Genomic DNA, 19,545 nt, shown 5'->3' on the forward strand with positions numbered 1-19,545 from the left:
AGAATGCGTGTTTGAATCATTGCGTATGTACAGAACAGAGCCTCACCTTTTTGTAAGGCAGTATTCACTGGGTGATAGTAGAGATATCATGAAAGTATGAAATGTTTAAGTAGGGAAACACCCTAAATAGTTTTAGTGAGGTGTAGAGGGGGACCTTTTAATAAAGTTGCAACATCACTGGGTCCATATATTTCTTCTATAATAAAATTCACTTTCATCTTGTGTTCCATTCAGAAATCACCTTGACTAATAATGATAATGATACTAACAATACTGCTACTGGTAGTAACAATGGTAATGTTATTAAGTGATTCATTTCTTCCATTTACTGTTCTATACTCTTTACATGTATTTGCCCATTCGATCTTCTCAAGACTACGAGGGAGGAATTTTTTTATTTCCCATGTTATAGATAAAGAAACTGAAGTACAGAGTATGTGAACACTTGCCCAAGTCTAACAGCCAGAAGGACTCACATTAGAGCCTAGGATATATTATTCGGAATTGCACAGTAGTATTTTCTCATCAACATCCTAATTACTCTTCACAGATTTATGGCTGAAAGCAGCTATTCCTGAGTTAAGCGGATTCCCAACATTATTAGGAATGTTTTAAAATAAGAAAATCTCCTTAGAATCTAATTCATGACGACAGTTAGACTTGAGCAAGTCTAAGCATAGAGTTAGCTTTAGGATTCTTATATTTAAAAATGCAGTCAATCCAAGCAGATGGAACTGGACAACAGCGTGGGAGTATGAACAGTGAGCTACAGAATGTGCCTACAGTCAAATCAGAGAGGAGATGGGTCTGGAGCCGGTTAACATAGACACTTGGCCACATAGGACAAGCCTCTGACTTATCTCTGGTAAGGGATAACTAGCACTTTATTTCAGAATCTTACTCTATGCCAGTTATAATAGACATATTTATATCTGAGTTAGTTAATGAAAAGCAAAATGCATATGCCTGGTGTTTTGCTATGGAAATTTACTCCTTTTCAACAAACCCTTAGATGAGCTGCAGAGAATCTGTAGCCACAGAACAGCTGTAGCTCTCGTTGTGTATGGATACCTACCGCTAGTGAACCGCAGTGTATCAGAGACCTGCAAAACCCTTAACCCAGTGCTTGGCACGTCACTATGCTCACAATAATGCCGACACAGTTATAATTATAATCAACACTGTGATATCCAGAAAATATATAATTGTGCTTCATATTATAATAAAAACCAGTTTTAAAAAATTTCAAAACAAAGGATTCCAATGACACAGTGTATCTAGAGGTCAGCATACTGGGGCATAGATGAAGGCATGGAAGATTGGAGAATAAATCTAGGCTAGGGAAGGGAAAATGGGAAACAACTATCACACTGGTCATTTTCTCTTCCCCAATAATGCAATAAACGTAGATGACGTTTTAATCCATGAAGAAACCAGCCATGGAATTTGTATACACAGAGATATGGTTGGAAAATTCAATCTTGGGATTCATATAGATATAGGTATGTAGAGATATACATATTTGTCTATATACCTTTATATATATTTATGTATGTATAAAGAGAGATGGTTGTGATATATAGATACAGATACATGTTTATGATCAAGTTTATTATATTTATAAATAAAAACACGGAGAGTCAAACAACATAGGAATATGTGTGCCTATGTAACCTGATACAGTGTACAATTATTTGAAAGTAACTTGCAGACATACATACTTCAGCATGCCTCTCTTAAGCATAAGACCTTCTCTACATGACTTCAGTACCATTACCACTCTGAGACAATTAACAATAATCTTAAAATATCATCTACAATCAATCCATGTTGATGTTTTCTCCATGGCTCAATGTATTTGTATAACTGTTTTGATTTGATCCAGGATTTAATTAAGGTTTGCATGGTACATTTTGTTGTTAAGCCCATTTAGCAACTTTTAATCTACAAAAGTCACTCACTGTTTGTTTTTTGTGACATTGATTATTTTGAAAGTCAAGGCCACACTCTTCTGTTGATTTTGCTTCCATATTCTGCGTTTGTCTATTTCCGTCGGGATTAGATTTCAGATAAACAATGCTTCTTCAGCAATACAAGGTGACAGTTTGTTCTTTTTGTTTTATCACATTAGGAAGAACATCATCTTGAAAGCTTGGCTAAGCTAAGCTTTTTCCCTTGGGTAAGGTGGTGACCCCCAGTTCTTTCCATTATACAGGTAAATGTTTCCCTTTGGTATTAGTGACCAACCTCTGGAGGTGACATGGGGACCCACTTGAATAACTTCTTCCAACATCTTTCTTCTTGCGGTTTAGTATCTGTTGACGATCTTCACCTGAATCAATTGTTATCCTGGTGGTTCCAAAATGATTTTTCTAATTCTATCATTACTTCTGTATTTAATAACTGAAATTATTTTTTATAAAGAATTGCTTTCTTTTTCTCCCTTCTCTATTTTCATGTTATATTAATTTCACGAATAACCTAAACTATATTCCACTCTACATAAACATACTTTCTATTGTTCTAGAATAAAGAATAAGGTTTTCCAATATTTAAATGATTTTACTTGAAGTGGGCTCACTAAAATGACCATGTGGCACTTGACAGTATGACTCAAAGGTAAATTTTTAAAAATCACAAATTATTGGTTGTATATAGTAATTTAAGGGAAACTTTTAAACAAACTTACTCAGAGAAACAGATCTTTTAAAATGGTTATGAATCATGAGCTGTTAAAATAAGAACAAACATTACTTAAACAATTCAAAATGTTAATTTAATTGCTCATTCTCTTTAGATATATTTATAGGGACATCACATCCACTGAATTAATTCTATTATTTTCAACAATGAACTTTCTGAATTTGAGTTTTCCAAATTAATGGTACAAAGGTTCTGAAAATTTCTGAAATGTATCAAATAGAACAAATTATGAACACTAAAGTGATTCTTATACATTTCACAACAAAAGTAAACGTCACTCATTACAACTGTCAATTATATTTTTGCTCTGGCAATAATTTTATAAATTGGAATTGTTTTTGATAAAGCAATACATTTCAAGAGGGCAAAATTAAAAAGGAAGTCTTCTCATCTCCTTCCACAGCCACTTGGCCACTCAGTTATCTTTCCAGGGGCAACCTTTCTTGGGTATCTTGAGTACTCTATGTGCATACAAATCTAAATGTATTTGTATGAATATGTATATACACACAAGGCATCTCTGTTATTTTTTTTTTACAAACTATAGCAAACTCTACATAATTTTCTGTATCTTGTTCAATTATCAGTATATTTTGGATATTCTGTGAAAGTACATGCATAGAGCTACCGTATAATTTTTAACAACTGCATGGCATTTCATTACATCAAAGCATCATACTTAACTACTTTTTATGAGGTATTTAGATATTTTTATGATTCATAATCTTTTAATATTTTAAAGAGTGCCGCAACAAATATCCTAAAAATAAATTCTTAGAAATATGACTCCTAGGTGAAAGCATTTGCATTTTTATTGTGATGGATCTCTCCAAATTACCTTCCCATTGAAACTTTGTTATGTTGTCCTCCCACCATTAAAATATGAGTCTCCTTGCTAATAATTTTTATGTATTAGGCTTTTCTGCTTTAAACAATTATTAGACTATTGTATGTGGTCATTAGCTTACATTAAAGATTATTAAAATTTTACCAGAAATTATCTATTTGCTTGGTGCCCAGCATTGACTAGGTACTGGAAACAGTGTTGACCCCCTTGATTAACCAAACACATATTGGTGTTATATGAAGAACACAGAGGGACAGGGACGTATTCATATTATGATTGGCCTGGTTAGTATTCACTGTCAGAGTGACACCAGTGAAACTGGGCAACAGGAGTGGGTGGAGATGAAAAGGTCTCAAAAGTAAACAGTTCCTACTACAAGAGCTTGTTCTTGTGAGCGAAATGGATATAGCTCAAATTCCCCTGTATTAATTTTCTTCCCTTCCAGCAAGAATAGAAAGGCCAGGTTTGTGTTCCCCATTCTGCTTTGACCCCTGGAGAGATCTCTGGGGAAATCATACAAAACTTCATGAAAGGTTTGAAATGAATCTCTGTCACTCCCAAGTAATTTTCCTGTACAAACAAAAACTCTTTGCTCTCCAGGGCCAAACCTACCATTTAATAGTAAGGCAGCAATATCTCAGTTTTCATTTCTGTGGCAGAATAGCTGCCAGCTGATTTTACAACAGAGCTACAAGGTCTTAAAATCCTCAATATATGTCATGTTCTCTGATAGTTCGACAACAAGCAAACACTATCCTTTTTTAAATTATTGAACGCCATCCCTAAAGTAATGTGTATTGCTAAATATTACTCTTTTTGTATATAATTAACAATTAAGTAAAAAATAATCATAGGAAATAACAGATCTATTCAGTCAAATCTGTAACTGAGGTTACTTGGAAAAATTAGCAACATCACACAGTGATCACTGTTGTCCTGCACATGCATTGATGACTTGAAAGATGAGGGAAACTAATTAAGCAATTAAAAACCAACACACATTGAGTGTTAATCAGCAAATCAGCAAATTTTCTTCCACAGAACAGGATACAAAATTTATAATGACAATGACATTTCAAGCATACACGTAACTTCAAATAGTTGGGACTTAGCATATCCTCGTGAATGAATAAATTAATGAAAATGAAGAAATGCTCTAGCAAACAGCAGTCTAGAAGGTCAAGGAATAGCTGTCTTACTCTTTAATCTACACTCAATTTAATAATGAAAACAAAAATAAAATGCATATACATATTCTGAAATTAATTTTTATGCCTAAACTTCCTTCTTGTACTGTTGAAAAGAAAAATTTGACACCCATAATTAAGTAGTTTGTTTTTACTTTTTTGTAATTTGAGCATGAACCTTTGAAAAACCATAAAACTTCAAATTGAATAAAATGCCACTTCATAAAGGATAAACCTGGAGTGTTTCTGGAAAGTGCCAAGTTTTTTCACTCTGTTTTGATTTGGCTCATCTTTGCTCCCAAAACGTGATGGAAAAGTGTGGACTCAATTTTGGACTGTCTGGTGATTAAAATACTTATCTACTTCTCAAATTCTCATTCTTTTATTAGCCAGTTCTGTGCTGTGATCACTTTTGTAAAGAATAAGTTAGGGACACATCCTAATGCTGTGAATTTATACACTTTTATCCAGTAAAGTTTTCTTTTCTTTGTGAGAAATCTATGACTGTACTTCAACAATAAGATAATAATAGGGAATATTAAGAGAACAGTGGATGAAAAATCAAAGTAGATTCATTCTTTGACTAAAGAATAGTTGGAAAGCAAAAGAAAACACACACACAAATTGCATCTCGGCCTGGAAATCTGACTAATATGCTCTGAAATTCACAACTGCTAATGATAACCCACCACATAAAACAACAATAACAAAACATCCATTATAACATTCTTGCATTACTATTTGTCACACTTGCCATCTTGTCTTTTTTTTCATCTTGTCTCACCTGTTAAAGTAAAATACAAAATGGAGACCAAACTTGAGAATTCCCTGAGCAGACAAAACCATTTAAGCTGCATAAGCAAAACTAAATCTAGCTTAATTCATGAACATAAGCAAAATTTATCACAGGTTTTTTCTTGTAAATGCTTCTGATAGTCATAAAAGAAACTTAAGTCATCTACCAAAAGCTGTATAAGAAAATCACTTTTAACCAATCCCCTGCCATCTGGAAAAACCCATCATAATAATCAAGCATTGTAAACATTAAAACACTTCCTCATTTTCACTCTCTAAGCCATCCTGTGACATCTTGCCTCTGAGCTTTTTATCAGTTTTGGGTTTGAAAGCTCCCAGTTTGAAAACTGTTCTTATATGCACAATAAACTCTTACTAAATACTATTTTATAAATCTAGTGGTTTTAATTTTGCTATTTCTGGATTTTTGACACACCTATGAAGGCCAATAGTTTAGAAAATAGCTTGTATTTATTTGAAGTTTTATGCAGAAGGACACATTTATGCTTTCAAACCTATGAAAATACAATTGATTCTTATTATTCATGGATTGAGGATTTGCAAGTTTGCCTATTTGCCAAAATTTACTTGTAAATCCCAACAACATTTGTGCCACTTTCAGAGTCATTTGCAGTCATGTGCAGAATGGGGAAAAATTTGAGTGGCCCCAAGTGCACATTCCCACCTGAGGTGCAGGAGCGAGGTGCTCTGCATTCTCGTTTCAGCCCTCATGCTGTAAACAAGTGTGCTTTCCACCGCATGTTTAGTGCCAGGTTTTTTGTGCTTTTTGTTGGGGATTTCATCATTTAAAATGGCCCACAAGTGTACAGTTGAAGTGCTGTGTAGTGTTCCAAAGCACAAGAAGGCTGTCATGCGCCTTACAGAGAACTAAGTGTGTCAGATAAGCTCCAGGCAGGTGTGAGTTATAGTCCTGTTGTGCGTGAGTTCAATGTTAATAAATTAATAATATATGTTAAATAAGATGTTTTTAAACAGAAACACACATAAAACAAGCTTATATATTAATTGGTTGTAGAAAATGTTGGGACCAGAGGCTCTAGGGAACCTATTTCTGTATCCCTCAGGAGCCATGGTTCGGTATCCACTAATTCAATGTTTACGGTAGCTTTATAAAACACAACTACCATAGATAACGAGAATCAACGATATTTACATATATTCAGATTATTTTTGAAGTCTTATAAAGAAAGCTCTTACGCCCTTTTTTCTTGTAAAGTCATTTTCTGTCCCTGACTTATCTAATACGTAATCCTTCATCTAGAGGAAGTTAATGTTTGTCTTCTCATCTGAATAGCATCCATCATGATGCCTGAGACAGAGGACACGTGGACTGAATGAAGGAGTGATGAGAAAGCACAAAGTTTTCTAAATATTAGCAACACGATGTGTCAGAAAACACTAATAGATATTGAGAAGGCCAGCTATTTTCACTTGAAACCTATATATTTCTTAGTTTGAATCATGGGGCAAAGTTAAATTGTGAGCAAAATTATGATATAAACAAAATGTATTCTTCTACCTCAAGGGACATTAAATTTTCACGTCCTTTCTCTCTTCTAGAATGTTAACTGTTATGAAAATCTTATTTGAACTAAAATACTTACAACATGATGAGTAATTCAAGTTAATATGTTTGTGTTTTAATTATAAGCTTAACTTTCAAAGGAATGATGACATGGGCATGTTTAGTTTATGAGTTGAAGGCGGCTTCGGGTGTCAAATAGAACCAGAGGCCAAAGACTTAACCAGGCATTTCCCAAAAAAGAATATACACATGGCTGATAGCTACGGGACAACATGCCCAACCTCATGACTAATCAAAGAAATGCCAAAAACATAAGATCACCAGCTGAAATCATTGGCTATGCTTTATTGATTAATCTGGTTGTTGGTTACACAGCTATTTATTTTAAAATTATTTTCTTAAGTAAACATCAGTACATATTTTATGTACTCTTCTGTATGTATGAAATACCTCACAATTAAAAAGTAAACCAAAAAAATTTCCTTAGAAAAACAGTTTCTTTGGGAAGCTTAATTTTTTATAATGCAAAATTCCATATAAACAAGTAACTATGGAAATATCCTCCTAATATTCACAATTCTGCTGCATGTAACAAAACATAAAACATAAGCAAAAAAGCCAAGAGCAGTAATGCTTGGTTCCAAAATGTGAACTAAAATATTAAGATTTATACAGAAAGGAGAAAGAAAAAGCAATAAAGTTATTTCAAATACCAAACAATTGTAAAACCAGTAGATTTTTAAAAGTAACACATACACAGATTAAAAAGTAAAATAATAAAAGATTGCTTTGAATAAAAATAAAGGGCCTCTAGCTGTCAGGTTCTGCACTCATCCTGCTGCTAAAATCACTTTATCTTTCGTAACTGTTCTTGTTTTGAACGTGTGATAAATGTCTCTGTCTTTAACCTATATTTTTTTCACTATTTCTTCCATCACCAGCACACTATGAATATTTGACTCACACTTTCACTGACCTGCCTCCCTTCTACTCATCTTATCATTATTGTTATCATCATGTTTATTTCCTCTACTGATTATGCTTTTAAACTAAATGATGGACCTATAGTATAATTTTCCATTCATCAAGTACAGATGCTATTTGTTGATGACCCCTTTGTAAGTTAAAGATATCAGTTCTCTTTCCAATCTCTTAATTCTTTCACTTCTTCTGCGTTACTTCACTCTAATGGGCCCAAGTTTTGGATCTCATGTCTTCCTTTTTCTCTCTTTATTATCAAGGGATGAATGGGGGCAAAAGCCGTAAGTCCCTATGTGTCAAAAATATAGTTTTATTTTTCACTTAACTTAATAAATATATATTTATGCTTTTAAATTATTTTCTTTCTACAGCCATATTAGGACACTTAGATTTAAGATTACCTTTCAAAAAATTAAAATAAAGAGGAAGAATGCAGGAAATTTGTGCCCAAATGAAACCAATTGAATCGAAGGTTTACAAAATATCTTTTTTTCCCATCTCCTGTTACCAGGATATAAATACATATATATTCCACAGAAACTAGAGCAGAGAATAGGGATGGCAAATCTATCTTTAATATGCCAGCCATGCAATTGTGTGGCAAGAGAGGAAGTGAAATGTGGTACTATTTCTAAAAGAAGTTAGAAATAAAGCCTAAAAGTCTCAAGGAAATATTTCTAAATTTCTTATTTGTGTCTTTTTTTCTTTCCTTCAATTATTCAAAGGAAGAAGGAAGGAAGGAGAGGAAGGAAGAAGTGACAATGTCTGAGACAGTGGAAGGCACCACTCTGAGTGAAGGCTTTCCGGTAGGAATCAATGACTCCCTTTACGGAGGCAGACAGGGGCTCATCACGCAATTGTGGAAAATAATGTGCAAGGACGAGGATATTCAGTGGGCCTCATTCTTGAATGCATTAGAATCTCCTCAGGGGGTTTGGCCCTACCTCTAATCAAGTCAATCAACCTTAGGATGTCAGGCTCAGCAACTGATATTTTTTTTAAAGCCCCAAATTGATTCTAATTTGCTGAAAGCCCTGAGAACTGTCTTAGTAGGATGCCTTAAAGTATACATACAATTTAAAAAATAAAATAATACCACACCTAAATGGAGTTTGTTTGTTTGTTTGTTTGTTTTAGGTGGATTATCTCTGAGCTAACATCTGCCACCAGTCCTCCTCTTTTTGCTGAGGAAGACTGGCCCTGATCTAACATCCTGCCCATCTTCCTCCGCTTTATACGTGGGATGCCTGCCGCAGCACGGCTTGCCAAGCGGTGCCATGTCTGCACCCGGGATCCGAAGTGGCGAATCCCAAGCTGCCGAAGCGGAATGTGCAAACTTAACTGATGTGCCACCGGGCTGGCCTCTACGACACCCAAATGGAGAATTTTTAAGGAAATAAACAACAGAAAGAGGCATACTTTCAACCTTTATACTCCAAAATTGTGTTTATCCGACCTAATCTGGTCTTGACTAATTATTACACTGCCAATAGGGACACAAGAAAGACAGAGGAGGAATTTTTAGGTAATTATATTAGATATGACTTTCTTTGTCTCCCAAGGAATGTAGCTGAATCTACAGGGCTGAGTTTTAGTGAAGAAAATTTCCATTGACCCCTTTGAAAATGTACCAGCCTCCATGAGGAAATATCAGTTTTGTACAGATGGTTTTAGCTACATCCTTTTCCCATTCTCTATAAAAGGAAAATCTGAATATGGAAGTTAAAAGCAGAGGAGAATGTGATTGCTTCCGCTCACCTGCAGTAGCATGTTTTATGGGGTTTAGAATGACCACATCTATGCTCTAGGTTTTTATCAACATGCAGTATAATTTTCCTCTAAAAGACAGTGATTTTTGCATAAACTATTAAGATTTTTACTTGAATCGCTCCATAGTTCAGGTTTTGTCCACATACCCATGGGTCTACTGAAGAAACTTAGTCATCTGAGGTAAGACCACTGTAGTTTTGGACACTGCATTTACAGTGAGCTGTGTGGTCCCTCCAATGTTGGAACAGCACAGCAGTAGAAAAGGGAAGCTTGTGATTGACAAAGAAAGTTAGCTCCTGCTGCTGTCTGTCATTAGTAAACAATTTACTGGTTGAATTGTGCTCAGAAAATCATGGCTTTATTGCACGTGCTCCAGTCACCATTAGGAAGATAAAATATATTGCCGGGACATGGAGCTATCAACAGGTGCTTGGGTTTGTGATGAGCTCATTTTCTATGACAGAAATGGGATGTTATTAACTAGAAACCAGGTGTGTATTTTTGTTTTCAAATAAAATAGGCATAATCCTTTTTTTCTCAAAATCAGTATACATAATAGGGGTCTTAATTTAAAATAAAATACACTAACTTGTGCAGAATCTTTTGAAAACTCAAGTTAAAAAATAGATGTAATTTCCCAGGCACATACTAAGTTGTCAGACAAATTAGTCATTCTCCCTACTGTTGGGTGGCTTATGGGGTGTCACTCTGGAACATCCAGCTGAGACTCGTACGGCAAAACTTCAAATGTGGTTGCGATTCCTCGCACTTAGGTAAGCAATGCCATACGTGCATGTAATGAAAAACAAGCTGCCAAATGAAGTACATGCGAAGAAATTAGTAAAACCTTAGCTGGTAATGTATCTGTCACTCAGAAACAACTGATCATAATTCGTGAAAATCCATTCTTCACAATTGATCTACACAAATCCTTAAACTTAAGGGCATGGTTATAATATTTACTTCTATAAATGCTACAAGGGTAGTTGAAATTGATGTGTATGACTTCAGGAACAATGTATATGTGAGACAAGTTTTATTCATTTTTATTTTAATGTTTAATTAATGACCTCTGTTTTAATAGCACAGCAATTGATGTGATTAGAAATGCACTGAGAAATGGAATAACTAGAAGTAGGAAAATATATATTCAAGTGTATTAAATCTTATTTATTCATACCAGTATTAATTTGCTTTATGAAAACTTATAGAAATTTTTTTAAATTTAAAGAAATTTGGAAACCATCTGGAATTAGCTGACTGATGAAAAAAGTTTATTTTACAGTACTTTCATGTAAATGTTTGATAAGTCTTGATTGTCAAGAGAACTCTGGTTTAAAAAAAAAGTCATCTGTCATGTTTTTTTCTAATAAGAAAGTGACAAAATTTGTCACCTGATGGTTTACATGTTTTAGTCCAAACATATGACAAAATTAATACTTTAATCCAACAAGCCATCAGTGGACTGAGGCAGCAGGTTGCACCTGGGACAGCGACCCCCATTTGCAACATTGGTTGGCATTTCAAGAGAACACAGTATAGAAACCAAACACAAAGGAGATTTTAGAGGAATCATGTTATACAACTTTTGCTGAGATGTTCTCTTGACAACGTATTGTAAGGAGAAGCAGGTTTTCATTGCTGCATACACGGCAGGGCATATTATGCTGGCCATGTCAAATGGCAGGTGACAAGCCTCTGTGTGTGAATAGATACATGTGTGCTATATTTACATTTGAAAAGGGCCTTGTGAACAACTACAAGGCCTGTGACACCTAGCAATTGCTTCTTCAAGTTTTATAATTACTGAACATTTTGCTTGTAGAAAGTAATTAAAGTAACCATGAAATGTGGTAGCAGAAGCAAAGAGGATCGACTCCTGCATTCACTCCCTTCTCTCAACAGGTCCTTTCACATTTTTGAAGAATGCAAAATTAGCCAGCTAGGTTCATTTATGAAATCCCTGGGAGAAATATTTTCTACAGTGGAACATGATTTTTAACAGTCTCTTGAAGAAAAGGATAGATATTAAGTGTGGGTGCCACCACAAAGGTGGTAGAAGCTCTAATCTAGCGAAAGTGCATCATTCGGCTACACTGTCTTTTCCAACCACCTATGCTTTTATCATTCTATGACCCTCAATCACTTGGGCTAATGTAATTTTAAAGGAAAAAGGGACCGTAATACATAATTGTTGGAGACAGGTAGACCTGAGTTTCAGTCAAGCGCTGGCATTTATTAGCTGTGAAATCTTGGACTAATCATCTCTCTCAGCTGCTTCTTCCACAAAATGAGAATAATAACAATATCTTTATGGTATGGATAATGTATATAAATCACTTGTGACATATTACAGAGGCTCAATAGATAATATTTAGCTCAGTTAGGTAGATATTTTTCAATTCTTCAAATTTTTGAAGTACACTTCTTAAATACCCTGAAATGCTTGATAAAACTGAATTTCTCAAGCTTGCAAATATTTGTTGAAATAATAAATAAATAAAACTAAATACTTCTCGCTGCCATTTGTTCTATATTTTATTTCATATTAGAATAGATGTTGGGATTTTCAACATACAGTCAGGTAATATGAATTTCATTATAAAATGTACACCTGCTCTAGACCACCAACTATGCCACCATTTTTCTGCAGAAATCACTGTCTTTCAGTGGTTATGCTTCCCCAACCCACCTCCCCTTTTCACGGTCTTGCTGTGGACGCTGGAGGCTGCCCCTGTTGGACCCCTTTGACAGCTGGCTCCTAGCTGGATTTGGCCAGGGAGATGCAAAGGTAGGAGACCCACGAGCGAGAGAGGATAAAGGGTACAGCGCCTCCCTGGGCCCTGGTTAGCTTCAGTCACACTGCCGTGGCAGGAGCCCTGTCTTTCTCTGACGAGGGACTTCTCTCCCCACTGTGCCAGTGCTAACTGAGTTCAAATCACGCAACTTCCTCTCCTTGTCCTCTGAATCTCATATGATTTTCATATATCATGAAGTAGTATTTTTCTGTATATTTTTTCAATCATTAAAAAAATGTTAACATTTTTAACTCATAGCCTATATAAAAACAGGTGGTGGGCTGCATTTGGCTTGTGGGTTGCAGTTTGCCAATCTCTACATTTTAAAAAAATGGATGAAATATAAGATTCCATGAGTCTACAAAAATATCATATAGAGAGCAAGGGACCAAGAAAGTAAGAGAGAAAGGAGAGAGTGAAAAACTTTTATTTATTGAAGAATGCAGTTTGTAATGTAGAAAGAATTACTAAAACAGAAAATCATAATACCAACACCAAAATTAATGGCTAAGTCCATTAAGAATCATCATTGAATGTCAAAGCTATTCCTATAGCATATTCATATCACCTCAAAGTATCCCCCGTAATATTAACCATAATTACGAAGGGACAAATTTACCTTTAAAATGGAGAGGTCTGGTGGTCATCAAAGTAACCAAGTGACTAAGCTTACCATAAGCAATAGCAGGATAACCTGATATTGTTTACTTTGTAATGAGAATAAACATTATTATCAATGAAACATGGTTGCAAAAAGAAAAAAATTTAAATCTAACAATCCCGTGGAAACAATTAGAAAAATAGTTCTACAAAAAAACCTGCCTTAGACTATTCAAAATTGTCAATGTCATGAGAGGGCCAAATAAAATAGGGGGAATCTTCCAGATTAAAATAAAACGAAGAGACATGACAATCAAACGCAATTCATGAACAGTGATTGGATTTGGTTTGATAATTAGCAGCTCCAAAGATAATTTTTAGAGATAATATTTAATATGCACTCTTTTAGTATGCACAATATTTAGTTATTAAATATGTGAACAGATGAATCCCTTTAATTAATTTGAATAATGATAATGATAGAGGTTCATAAGGCTATATGTGCTTAACAAGTCTAATTATTGAGTGTGGTATGAACATTAGAAGTCATTTCAACAGGGCCTATGTAATGACTGGGTACACAATGGTGTCTATCCTCACCATATGATTTTAACTCAAAGTCCTCACACTAAGACTTGAGTGTCATTTACCCGGTATAAGAACTAGCCACAATACAGTCCTACGGGAAACTGACGACGCTGTTCAAATACGTATGGTCACAATTCAAAGGACGGCTAAAAGATAACGCAACAATTTTCAATTATTTCCATTTTTACAGAATTTTCAAGAGCCAAATAAAAAAATCATTTGCCCGCCTCCTTTGAAGCCACACATGATCGAGAAAAGGATTCTATTTATTCTCCCCTAGAGCTGTTCTTTAATGAAGGAATCCAACCTGGGAGCCAGCCAGCAAAGACACAAATATTAAGGGACTCAGAGCATGTGTACACTACTGTAAATTGAAGCAATAATTCAGTAACTCCCTAAACAGGAAAACTTCACACCAGAGTTGTGATTTATTAATGAATGCTTAGTGATATAGAGTAGGAAATTTTTATCATCATTAATAGGAGCACTGAAACTTCTTAGGGCATCTAGGGCATCTTAAGTAACTGAACTGTTAGTCAGAAATCATCTATAATTCCAGAAGCCACCAACAAATTTATTTTCAGAGTATGTTTAATACATCTATTATCATGATAATTCAACTATTTAATAATTTATAATATTTAAAACAAAACACCTAACTGTACATCCAGTTAATTTCCAACAAGCAGCTTAGAGAATGAATGCATACAGTAATAAAATCTACGTAAAAGTAATCAGGGGGACCCCGTGACAAGCACCCAACCCTCACATGCGCAGTCATCACCATTCACGGTTCAGCATCACTGGAAACCTACTTTGTGCTCACCACTGGCTAGACCAATAAATAACAACTTGAGAAAAATAGCTAACAGTTCTCTAGTATTTACTGTATGCCCAGGCCTAATTTAGAAACTTTAAATGTACTATTTTTTAATCCTCTCAATAACCATTTGAGGTAGATATTATTATTATTCCTATTTCACAGATAAGAAAACTGAGGCAGAGTGAGTGTAAGTAACTTGCCTTAGACTACACGGGTGGCAGGCATGCAGACTAGTTTCCCACCCGGGCAATCCAACCACAAGTCTCCACTCTTAGAAAGTCCATGACACTGATCTTTGAAAATATATTAATAAGCAATTATGACAGTTGATTATTATTACTTGATAAGTGTTATGATAGAACTAATCCCGGGCATGTGGGAACATAGGTGACACACTTAATAAAATTGTTGGGCTTTTTTTGTCAAACAGGAGAGATCTTGTCTAACTTCCTAAAAAGATTAGGCCATTATTAGATCGCAAATCACAAAATGAGAGTCGGGGTAGTGGAGAGGCATTTCACTCTGATGACCGAGTATGTATGACAGCCTAAAGGTAAAAATGAATTTGGCAGATTAAGGTAAAAAGTGTAGCCCTGACTCTATCAGCCGGTAGAGGGAGGGTCGTGTCTGAGCAGGGCAGGCAGCACTGGAGCTGCAGAGATGAGAGGACCTGACCCCAGTGGGCCCTGCCGGCCCGGCGGAGGCGGAGAGCATCGTAGAAGTCAGGGAAGGGCTTTGCATCGAGTTTCACTCAGAGTAATAATAGCAGGCTTGGATTTTAAAAGAAAAAAATACCCTTGTATCAGAATGGACCAGAGAGGACAACATTGAAGACAGGAAAACTATAAACTGTGGCAGAAATCCAGAGGAGAATGTGTCAAGCTGAGACAGGGGAACTGGAAGTGGAAGTGTGAACAGGTCTTAGTTTTTGAAGACGTAAATTTGATAGGTTTTGGAACCAATAAGAAGCGAGAGGAAAGAGCGGGAGGGAAAGATTTATTCCTGTGTATACACACGTTAGATGGTTGCCACTAGCTCTTCGTCACGGACTCCACCCCGTGATTGACTTTTAAGCATTGTGGCCCTTTGTATTATAGCCCAGGTCTCAGAATTCCCTATACCTACACAAAATAATTTTGGACCAGGATTAAAACATTGTTAAGCATTTCCATTTCTATATTGGAATAAGGAAAATAATCAGCTCAAGGTTTATCTTTCATCGAGGATTTTTAATAAAACAAATGGTTTTTACAAGTTACAACACTTAACGTGATGTAGAGCTGAAGTTTTTGCAAAGCACATTCGCATTGTCTTATTTAATCCTTGAAATGATCTTTCGAGGAACATACTGTTACTACTACTTCATAAGTGAGGAAACTGACTTTTTCAGAATATATATTATATTTTTTTTCCCAAAGTTAATCAGCTAGTAAGCAGAGAGCCAGGCCATGCTTCAGTCTAGGTATTCTGGTCATAAGTCCTGTTCTCTTTCCCTGCTTTACCTAAGCCAAGCTTTAAAGGATTTGGCAGGCCTTCTGATTCAAGATATTATCTTCCTAAAACTCCAGGAACTAAAAAGAGGAATAAACTTACAATAACAAAGAAAATGAGAAATCAGCCACATGGAGGAGAGAGATGTCAACACATTTATAGATGAAAAAGTCATATAGAAATTTAAAGTTAATGAATTCTAGTGGAGAAAGCATTGTGTAGAATCTCTCTTCAAGACATTTGAATGGCGATGGCTGTCTGCATTCATGGTGAGACCACAGGACATTTCTGGTTTCTAAGTCTCCAGTCTTAGAGGGAATGGAAAAGTATGGCTGCAAACAGGGGGACTAAGTAAAGTTCCACCCATAAAAATGACCTTCACCCACTATGTATGATCCCACAGTGTTCAGAATGAATGTAGAGACAAAACGCAGAAGCCAACATTTGGGCTATCCATCGTGATTGAAATGTTCTCAGTCTTGAAGATGTGAAAGTAAATTCACAGTGGCCCGAAGATGGATGGTTGAAAAGAACAGAGAAAGAGATCTAAAAAAAGCAGGGCACAGATGCTTTTATTTTGTAAAGTGGAAAATAAGGGGATATTTTCTACTGTTAATCCACCCATAAATAGAGGGTTAAGTAAAAATTTTTAAGTTAAAAGGAACACAATAGCACTACAAATAATTTAACTGGCCAAAATGAAAAGGAAGAAGGGTAGAAAATTGGAGGAGGATAATGTAAATAAGCAAAACTTTCAACTTTCAAAATTGGGAAGCAATACGTGTGTCAAGAGTTATATTGAAAAGTAGATGCACAAGCGTATTATTGAAAGCTGCTGAAGTAACAAACCAGAAGAATTCAAAATGGGAAAAGTGGAAAAATATGACCTCTGTGAATGAGACTAGAGTAAGAAGTAGGACAGAGGACATGGCTTTTTACACACTACATATTTCATGTAAGAATATTCCATAATGTTCTATACTTTTTTCTACACACATATATTACTTTGATAAAAATAAAGACATTAGCTTCTGAAAAAAGCAAAGTATATTGTCCTTTATAAATTTTTCTCCATTTTTTTGTCTTATGACAGTATCTATTGCTTTCCAACTTTGAAATATAAATATTATACAACCAGCATAATGCAGTTTAAAAACTATAAGGAGTTTAACCTATTTGAGTTGGAACACAAATCCAGCTTTTTAGATTGATTTTCTTTGTTCAGTGATCTTCACACATCCAAGTAATCTTGACCTCATTGCATTGCGTAATGCCTTTTGCGTTGTTTCTCTTATATTCTTCCACTAGTAAAATACAGAAGGAGCTGAAGAAATTAAAGTAAACAAAGATGGAGAAACAAGCAAAAGCAGCAGCTGAGACTAAGGGCCCATAGGGGTTGAGGACTTTTATGCCAAGGCCGGATGGGGTCCAGTGCCAGCACTCAGACCTCAAAGACTGGTAGGTTTGCATACATAATATGAGCAATCAGAAAAACAGGCTAAGCAGATGAGTTCAGGAATAAGGTTTGTTTTAGAACTTATTTGCTTCCTTGACTTTTCTTTTTATTAAACGAGAAGTTTCTTTGGAACAAGAGAGCAATCCAAACATTCGCTCAGCAAACATTTGTTTAAGATTACTATGAGCTAGGCGCTTGGAATACCTCAGCGAACAACACAGGTAAAGAGCATATCTTTGTAATGAATCAGAGAATCAAGACTGTTCTTCGGTTACTTGAACACATAGTCATATTGTTAAAGTCAAATTGTTGTGTCTTCATTGAATTTACCACATATATTCATTCAATTACTAAACTATGCAGATATAATATAGAACAAATAATTAACCACTTAAAAAGCATAAACCATAATTGATAAAACTGGAGTGTCAAGATAGCCTGAAACTCTCAAAAGATTAAGAATGGAACCATGACCTGATGTTAATATGAGTCAGAACAGCCACTTCCTTTGAACTATGGTAAGAACAGAATAGGAAAAGGAACAGCAGTGTTCTGTCAATATAGCAAGTGACAACCGTTCAACCTTCGAGGGCACAATCCTCTTTATATATAAGGAAATACATATCAAAAAATTATAAGGCAAAATTTACACAGTTATAGTTTTTAAATTTATTTAACAAACACAGATCTCTTACATGATGCCAGGTGCAATTTAAACATTTGCCAATATTACTACATTAATGCTTGTCACATTCTGAGGCTGGAGTACTATTATCACCCCCACTTTACAGACAAGATGATTTCGGCACCATGCTTAAAAGACTTGACCAAAGCTCACGTCTAGTAAGTGGTGGAGCTGAGATTTGAACGCAGGTAGTTTAGCGCCAGCATGGTTTTAACCACCACACTGTGCTAGGGGGAAAAGTAGACTGATAACCTGCTGTTAGGAGGATAAAATGTTACAGCTTTTAAAAAGGAATCTCACCATGCATTTTAACCTCATGCATTTTAACCTTTAAAATGCACATATCTTTTGGTCCAGAAATATTACTACATATGGGAATTTATTTCTACAGAAATAATAGATCAAATATGGGGACTTTTATGCAATATTGAGAGTAGTGGCAAAAAATTAAAAAATAAAAATAAAATAAAATAAACCCATGCACACACACATCTCACCTCAGAAATAAGCAGAAAGATTTTAAAAAGGTAAAATTCAAATGAGTTATAGCATACCCATTCCAGGCAACTATGCGTCTATTAAAATATAGCAGTTCGATAAAAGTGTGTCCCCAAGGGATTCTTAATAATACATGTTTCAGAAAAAAAGTAAACAAAAGTCTGCAAAGTAATATTTAATTTAGCACTATTTTTTTATAGAAAGGAAAATACTATTTCTGTGTTCACATGCATTTGTGTTTGTGCTGTGAATGACAGTAGATAAAGGTGTGTGACAATACACCCCAAACTCTTAGCACTGATTACTTTGACAGTCTGTGGGCGAAGGAAAGAAGGAGATTAGCCAATAACAACAACAACTAATGTGCATTGAGTGATTGCCACGTGCCAGGCACAATTCTAACAGGTGAACAATAAAGATAAGGGCAGGAATCAATGAACTGGAAAAAATCGATGACAAAAACAATAGACAGTTAATAAAAATAAAAGTAGATTCTTTGAAAAAGGTAATAAAACAGAATAATCTATGCCAAGACTAATCTGTAAAAAACAAATTACAAATAAGTAAAATACAGAATGGATTAAGGGAAATGAATCCAGACATAATGGCAATTAAGAACATTATTAAAATATTGCTCAATAATTGTGCATCAATAAATAGTAATGAATTATAGTTTATATAATAAGTTGTTGTAAGTAAAATTTTGAGAGATTAACAATCAGTGGTAATAAAAGATTGCTTCTCAAAATAGCCCAAATCCAGATTGTTTTACAAGTT

The 19,545-nt window shown here is 35.1% G+C and overlaps 1 long non-coding RNA gene across 1 annotated transcript; it reads left to right on the plus strand.

Annotated features, from left to right (window-relative positions):
- Nucleotides 1–768: 768 nt before the first annotated feature.
- On the plus strand, nucleotides 769–12,339 carry LOC138915337 (uncharacterized). Its single transcript, XR_011421149.1, has 3 exons — nucleotides 769–865; nucleotides 8,785–8,865; nucleotides 9,197–12,339. It is a non-coding gene; the product is annotated as an uncharacterized lncRNA (long non-coding RNA).
- Nucleotides 12,340–19,545: the final 7,206 nt, after the last annotated feature.

The sequence above is a fragment of the Equus caballus genome, chromosome 8, assembly GCF_041296265.1.
Source record: "Equus caballus isolate H_3958 breed thoroughbred chromosome 8, TB-T2T, whole genome shotgun sequence".
Lineage (NCBI taxonomy): Eukaryota > Metazoa > Chordata > Mammalia > Perissodactyla > Equidae > Equus > Equus caballus.